Consider the following 8,693-nt stretch of genomic DNA (forward strand, 5'->3'; position numbering starts at 1 on the left):
CTACCCCAGAAAAATGTTGATTTGAATAAATAGAGAAAAATAAAAAAAAAAGCATTATGCTGAAAATTTCATCAAAATCGGATGTAAAATAAGAAAGTTATGACATTTAAAGTTTTACTTATTTTTTCACAAACTAGTGATATGCACAACTCAGTGACATGCAAATGAGACAGTCGATGATGTCACTCACTCACTATTTCTTTTGTTTTTTTATTGTTCGAATTATACAATATTTCATTTTTTACAGATTTGACAATATGGACCAACTTGATTGAACTATATAGTATTAAACAATGCTAATTGCTCATGTAGGGTGAAATTAATCATTGTTTCACATAACAACAGGGAGAAAACATGGAAAATTTGAATATTTCATACTTCATTTAATAAAATATAAAAGAAATAGTGAGTGAGTGATGTCATCAGTCTCCTCATTTGCATACCGACAAGGATGTGAATAATAACTTTTTTGTGACATTAAGCGCAACTTTAAAATGTCATAACTTTCTTACTTTACATCCGATTTTGATGACATTTCATTGTTATGCTTGTTTGATTTTTCTCTTTTTATTCAAATAAACTTTTTGTTGGGGTGGACTTGTCCTTTAAAAAATATCTACTGGAGCAATTCATAAAAAAGCATCCAATTAATATGACACCATGATAGAGATGAATTAAATATACGAACACAGTTATAGAACGAAAAGAATCATCTGATTGAGTATTTTAAAACAGCAAATATACAAAATGAATAATGAAAATATAGAAGAATATAATTCAGAATATCTTATTGTGCGTGAAATATTCAATCTTTTTCATGCATATGGCCCATTTGACCCCTGATGCTCTTGAAATGTAACAAAATTATATAATGCAGAAACTGTATAATCTATCACAAATTTTGGTGTTAAAGTTCTCGCATAATACATGAAGGCCTAGGCATCACTATCTTCAAGGGGGGGGGGCAGGCAATCAACAGAGCCCTGGCAGGAGAGTTATCCCGGCATGCATCCTGGAAGATTAGGGCCCCGTCTTACAAAGAGTTACGATTGATCCGATTGACCACAAACTATGTAAAGCCAACAAAATGTCACATCTGTTATGCATGTCATTTTCGTTCTCCACAAAATATAGGTCATTTTGGGGTTACAAAACTGCTTTTAGCATAGTCCTTTAGCTCAAATTTCCAGGAGTGCTGCCTAGTGGAGAATAACACACACAGCACCCCCCCCCCCCGCCACCGGTAGCGAAATCTGTTTTCCAAGGCCATGCATCCATAATGATGGGAATACGGTGTTTTATTTGTTTCTTTTAACAAGAAATCGACTTCATGAAAATTACCAATGAAAATTACATGTGAAGTAAATAAAATGAGTAATGAGTACAAGTAATAAACATGATAAACGCACCTACTGTAACTCGTACCTGATTATTAACTTGACGAACGAAATTAATTAAACAATCAATCAACCAATCATTCAATCAATCAACCAATCAATCATCAATCAATCAATCGATCAATCAATCAATCATCAATCTATCAATCAATTCATCAGTCTATATTCATTCAATCAACCAATCAATCAATCAATCATCAATAAAACAATCAAATAATCATTCATTCATTACATCAATCAATCAACCAATATCAATCAGAAAATTGTTTTAGGTGATCCCAAGGAATTGGCTGATGCCAAACTCTTACATTTCTCTTGTAGTATTTCTACTGTATTTGCCAATTTTTTTATATATGCCATGTTTTTTATAATCTTTCCTGGAAATAAAATAAATGAATAAAAATAAACAAATGAAATTATTGGAAATTCCATAAAAACCAAACACAATATCTGAAAAAAGTGTGACGGTGTCGATAAGGCAAGATGTCAATGAACTATAAAAAAATAGACACAGGGCCTCTTGATAATCTATATAAATCCTGAAATTACACCCCAACAAAAACTTGATTTGAATAAAAAGAGAAAAATTCAACAAGCATAACACAAAAAATTTCTTCAAAATCGGATGTAAAATAAGGAAGTTATGGCATTTTGACTTTTCGCTTCATTTCACAAAATTATGATGCACATCTCGGTCGGTATGCAAATGAGGAACTGATGACATCACTCACTATTTCTTTTTGTATTTTATTATATGAAATATGAAATATTTTTATTCTCTCGTCAATGTCATGTGAAATGAAGTTGTGCTTCATGAATTATTTTGTGCTTCAGGCAAGGAGGCCCTAATCGTTCAATTCGTAAAAATTGAACTATTGTATAATTCAAACAATAAAAAACAAAAGAAATAGTGAGAGAGTGACATCATCTACTCTCTCATGCAGTTGGATGTAACTGGCTCGTTTTTTATAACTATTTTGTAAAAAATAAGCAAAACTTTGAAATGTCAAAACTTTCTTATTTTACATCCGATTTTGATGAAATTTTCAGCATTGTGCTTGTCTCATTTTTCTCTATTGATTCAAATCAACATTTTTCTGAGATGGACTTGACCTTTAACTTTCGTAAATTTGCACAAACTCTACCGAACTATCAAACTATACTATCACGCGCTATCAAATTAACAGTCACAATCATTCATAGAAAATAATACAAGGCAAAACATGTTATCATAATACTCAAGAACAAGAACAATGCGAAGTATAAAAGCCTCATGAATACATTATACACAAATTGTAAAAAGATGCTAAGAAATATTACCACTAAGCTTATTAATATCATCAATTCATACTTCTGCTTGTTGCAAAAATCACCGGAGCAGCAAATACTTAGATTCAACGATTTCCCCTTGATTGCGAAATACTTTTGACAATCTGATGTAGTTGCACACCCCCGGTGAATGGTAGATTCCACCTTCTGGACGTCAAATGTTCTTGTTACCTGTATACCCAACAATAAAAGTATGATTATTATCATTTATTATATATCATTATTAAAATTATATATTTACAAGTATAGTCAAGAACTCTAAGGGGGGGGTTGTCAATTTATTTTTTTTTCTTTTTTCTTGAGACCAAACACTTTACTGTTGAGTTATTCATGAATATTATCATTATTATTATTGTTATTTATTGATATAATTATCAGGCAGTTTCGCCTGCATCCCGCGATACAATATAGCAGCAGAAAACGAAAAAATCATTAAAAAAACACAATTCATATTACATGTATATGAAAACAATATTTTCATTGACCGTAAAAGTCCTTGTTTCATGAACTAGATCCATGAACTTTCAAAATTATGATGGCAATTTAACAATACCCCCCACTTTGTCAAGGTTCCTTGACCTTGCAAAGTCCATTGACCCTAAATAACATTTGACCTTGGTCATGTGACCTGAAACTCAGACAGGATGTTCATTAATACTCAATGTTATGTGTAAGTTTCTTGATCTAGGTTCATATACTGTGAAAGTTATGATGATATTTAAAAAAACCTAACCTTGGTTAAAGATGCTGACGACGCCGCCGCCGTCGAAAAGGCGGCGCCTAAAAATTTAGTAGTCTCGCTCTGCTATGCAGGTGAGACAATGTACCAAAACAAAAGAAACGACACGCAAAGGCAAAACAAAAAGTGTGGAACTTTGTGCGCGCTTGATATTGGAGTAGGCCTACTTTCAAAGGGGAATGAAACCTTTGGAATAAGTAGGTTTGTGTCGAAACAGATAAATCAAAGAATAAGAACTAAGAAAATTTGAGAAAAATCGGACAAATAATGAGAAAGTTAAGAGCATTTGAATATTGCAATCACTAATGCTATGGAGATCCTCCTTTTGGCAATGCGACAAGGATGAGTGATGTCACGTGTGAACAACTTTCCCTTTGATGAAATATAAAATACCCTCAAAATGTCTCTTTCTGCTTTTTTCTTGTGGTGATACAAACTCTTTATCTATGATGTATTCTTTAGAAATCTGTATTACACGCCCTCCTATAGAAAGAACACATGATCTACTGATAGATGTGATTAAAGAGGCAATTTAAGTGAAATATATACTAAAGTAATGGAGAGAGTTGTTCAAAAGTGACATCATACATCCTTGTCGCATTGCCAATTTGAGGTTCTCCATAGCATTAGTGATTGTAATATTCAAATGCTCACAACTTTCTCATCATTTTCCTGATTTTTCTCAAACTTTCGTCAATGTTTTCATACAAGCCATCTAGTTCCAAAGGTTTCATTCTCCTTTAACTGTTTCCGGTAGCCTAAAAATAGTGTGTTATTGCTCTATCCATTCTTTTTTTTTTTTTTTAAATATTATTGATGGTCATTAACCCCGGGGGGGGGGACACTTCCATTCACAAGTGGATACCATGCTCGATCATGGGGTCTCAAAAAGCACCCTAAACACGTAATTTCCATATTCTTAAAATGCACCCCTTTACAAGTATTGGCGTGTGGAACCCAACACTTAGTGGAAACCGTACTCTTGGAAAATATTCCCTGAAATGCACCCCTAAACAAGTACACGAATGTTTTATTGTTACGGGTCCTTCGGCTTTATCTTATTTGGTTTCGTACCCCACCTTCTACACCTCGCGCAAATCAGACTCTAAACACTAAGATTTTTGGGCAAAAAGGACATCCTTTATAAAAACATTTTAATTTTGTTTTATCATCCCCTCAAATTCGACCCTAAACACGTAATTTTCCTAGCGAAATAGATACACTTTTTTCATCATTTCTGTGTTTCTGACACCGTTATCACGTTACGTACGTAACGTGCCCTATCATGAAAAAAACATCCTTTTTACGTGTTTTGGAGGTCGCGCATGGTATCCACTCGTCAGTGTAAGTGGCCCCCCGGGTCATTAACTCACCCGACATCCAAAGGCACAATGCACATGTACCCCTGTCTCGGAGCAGACCTCATCCATACTGGTCATCACTTCGTGTGTAATGGAATGAGTACAATGGTAGCAGTAGTCAGCTTTTACAAGTGTTGCAGCTGAAATAAAAATATATTTGGAATAAGAGGAAATAGATGATATAAACAGTTTACACTAAATATTTGGTCAAGAGACATCATGTTTGTTGGTTGGGTAAACCGACACCACTTAAGTGATGTGTAATTATTTTTTTAAATATGTCGTTGATGAGTCGTTGAGAGTCAGAGCAAATATCATTGATACGGAAGTGAGGACCTTTTATTTATTTATTTTTTTTTTTGTTGTAAAATTTTCTGTGGGAAATGTGCTCCCTACCTTTGGAAAATCCTGCATCCGCCCCTGATTATGATACAACATATGATTGATAATGTCCGCAAGAATTCAATTACGCCGCATATATGTGCTCAGTGATGTTCATAATTGCGATGACTAAGCAGTGTGGATCTAATACTCGCTCTAATCTCTCGCAAAATTACTGAGATTTTCACATTCTACTAATTCCACTGAGTAAAGCTAAATATTCTGGAAAACCTGTCTAATCCTGTCAATTTAACACTTTTTGAAAAAAATTAATTCCCATTCAAAATGAGGTATGGCTGAATTGTTTTGGGCTTTTCAAGACTAAAGAAAATCACCTTAACACAGTTGATTCCTTCATAATGTTTGTCAAAATAAATTAAGCATTATTTTGTGTCCCACGGCAATAAATTCTTTCTACTCCAGAGCTGACAACATTTTATCAATATTTTGATTACTTCCACTTGTTTACATTTTTGTTGCATACTTTAAAGGGACCGTGGAACATATGATCATGTTTACATTTTTGTACACAGTTTTGGAAAAAGTTGGGGTAGGGGTGCTGAAGCCCCCCCCCGGTTTCGCAGTCCCTGCTTTATAGTAGATTTATATAGTGTCCATGCAGAAACTATTTAACAAAGGGATCCAGTATATTCAAACTCCTGAGTTAAATATTTATTTCAATAGTAAAATAATTGGAAAATATCCTCTAAAAAACCGGATAACCAAAAAAATTTCTATTTTTTTTGTAAAACCATGCGTATAAAAAAAAATTATCATTTTTTTACAATAAGCTTACATAAAACTATAATTTCAGCAAGGTACTGGAACATTGACATAATGGATAGACATATAGATCTTACCAAAAGTGAAAATTACTGCACAAATATAGCTCATAATCTGCATCATCGATGTGAAGTCCATTGCTAAATTTCCGAGATTAGGCAGTCAGAATCATCTATATAGGCGCCGTTCTGAAATTTCATGTAATAAATAAATATCTTTATAGTCAAGAGTAAACTTGAATGATCTATCAAACATTTATTTGTAAAACAGTAAGCTACAATGTGTAAGTCCTGTGGTATATTCTCCGACCTAGAGATCCTATTTTTGTAAAGCAGATATTTTGTTGATATACATCACTGCCCCCTAATAAAATAAAGCCTTGATCTGCCCTTGGTTGGAATAGGGGGAATTGCGGTAGAAGTAGTAGTAGTGGTAGTAGTAGTATAGTAGTAGTGGTAGTATTATTATAGTGGTGGTGGTGGTAGTAGTAGTAGTAGTATTAGTAGTAGTAGTAGAAGTAGTAGTAGAAGTAGTAGTAGTAGTAGTAGTAGTAGTAGTAGTAGTAGTAGTAGTAGTAGTAGTAGTAGTAGTAGTAGTAGTAGTAGTAGAAGTAGTAGTACTAGGAGGAGTAGGAGTAACAGAAGTAGTAGTATAGTTGTAGTATATCTAGTAGTAGAAGTAGTAGTATATAGTGGAAGTAGTAGTAGTTGTATAGTAGTAGAAGTAGTAGTATATAGTAGAAATAGTAGTAGCAGCAACAGCAGCAGCAGTAGTAGTATAGTAGTAGTAGTAGTAGTAGTAGTAGTAGTAGTAGTAGTAGAAGTAATAGTAGAAGTAGTAACATTAGAAGTGGTAGCACGGCCGTGATAAAAGTAGAAGTAGTAGCATCGCAGCATAGGCTCTCGTAGTATTAGCAGTCTGGGCATAGTAGTAAACCTACATAGTTACTACTATACTATATACTACTACTTCTACTAGTACTACTACCACTACAACTAATATTAATACTACTGCCACTACTACTATTACCACTACTACTACTACTACTACTACTACTACTACTACTACTACTACTACTACTACTACTACTACTACTACTACTTCTACTACTACTACTTCTACTACTACTACTACTACAAATACTACTACTACCACCACTACTAATATTAATACTACTACCACTACTACTGCTACTACTACTAGTCTACCACTACTACTATTACTTGCACTACTTGTACTACTACTACTACTACTACGACTATACTGTCACGATCATGCATTCTTTAATATCTAGACAAATACCATGCATTAACAATAATCCAGTCAAAGTATGATACTCAGACCAGTTGTGTTTTGTAAATGGGCAGCTCAGTTTTAACACTAACACTAACAGCTGCGTAAAATAAACGCATATACTTGCCTTGTACTGCATATATTACTGTGCACATAATCCGGAATCCAAATTTATAGAACCATCGTCGGGGGTGATATCCTTGTGTAAGTGAAAAAGCTGGAGATTTCGTGCCAGATCAGAATGATATGCTGTGCATATTTGTTATATTGGTGCAACACGATTTGGTGTACTTTGAGCCGTTCGTAGGTACGTATAGCCTACATGTAGCTATGAACAAGATCTCATATTCGTTTCTTTCTTCATGGATATGGGGTTTCCCCGATATTCGCTGTTACCGAGTGAGGGCAGGCTCCCGTTATTCAATCCATTCTGTCAGATATTTATCGTCTTTGTTTAAAACTGTCTTTGAATATAGGGAATATTGTTAAAATTCATTTTGCAAATTTCTGCCTTCCTTTTTATTTTGCTAGTTTATTAACAAATATATACGTACGGCAAATTAGGGCCTTCGGTTCGATAAATCGAGTGACAGTACAATACATGGTGAAATGCTAATAATGATAATAATAAAAGCACGGTGCACTGATAAGGTGATGATAATAATGATTATAATAATAATAAAAATAGTAGTAGAACTACTACTACCACTAATAATGATAATAATGAAAGTATAGTATAGCATCTATGTTAAACATAACAATCAATACGTGGCTGGTGTATTATTATTATTATTCTAGTGTTTGATGTGTTTTCCTTTTGGCCTTGCTTTTAATATTGTAATTTTCAAATATGGACTTAAATTGATTTTTTTTCAAGCCTTTGTGCTTATATATGACCGTCCCCTCCCATGCAATGATTGTATGTTATTTTACCGTGAAATATTGTCAATATATTTTGTATGATCATCTTTTGCATGGAAATAAAGAATCAATCAATCAATCAATCATAATGATGATAGAAACAATTATCATTATGAAAGATTTCTGCCTAAATGAGACAGAAAATCGTGTACAACTCTTGAACGCACACACAGGTCACGGAGTGACCCTGAGTGCAAACAGCTGACTGTGTTACAACTTAGGGGTGATACATTTTCACAATAGGGTGAGGCAAACTCACTGGAGGGACTTTAATTCACTTATAACAAAGAAATGTGTACTACAGTACTCATGTTGAATGCTCTGATGGAAATTATATGAGTTTCACATTCATTTGAACGGGAGGACAAGATTATTGTATATATCGAGTGCATTATGCATAAATCATATACCATTGCGACCCCTGCCTGGCCGATGGTCCAGGCATGACGATCCTGAGTGACGTCACCGATAGAGACCTCAAATGCCAGG

The 8,693-nt window shown here is 34.0% G+C and overlaps 1 long non-coding RNA gene across 1 annotated transcript; it reads right to left on the reverse strand.

Annotated features, from left to right (window-relative positions):
* Nucleotides 1-2,448: 2,448 nt before the first annotated feature.
* On the reverse strand, nt 2,449-6,234 carry LOC121416490. Its single transcript, XR_005970186.1, has 3 exons — nt 6,068-6,234; nt 4,839-4,966; nt 2,449-2,897 (listed from the first exon to the last, which is right to left on the reverse strand). It is a non-coding gene; the product is annotated as an uncharacterized LOC121416490 (long non-coding RNA).
* Nucleotides 6,235-8,693: the final 2,459 nt, after the last annotated feature.

The sequence above is a fragment of the Lytechinus variegatus genome, chromosome 6 (assembly GCF_018143015.1).
Source record: "Lytechinus variegatus isolate NC3 chromosome 6, Lvar_3.0, whole genome shotgun sequence".
Classification (NCBI taxonomy): Eukaryota; Metazoa; Echinodermata; class Echinoidea; order Temnopleuroida; family Toxopneustidae; genus Lytechinus; species Lytechinus variegatus.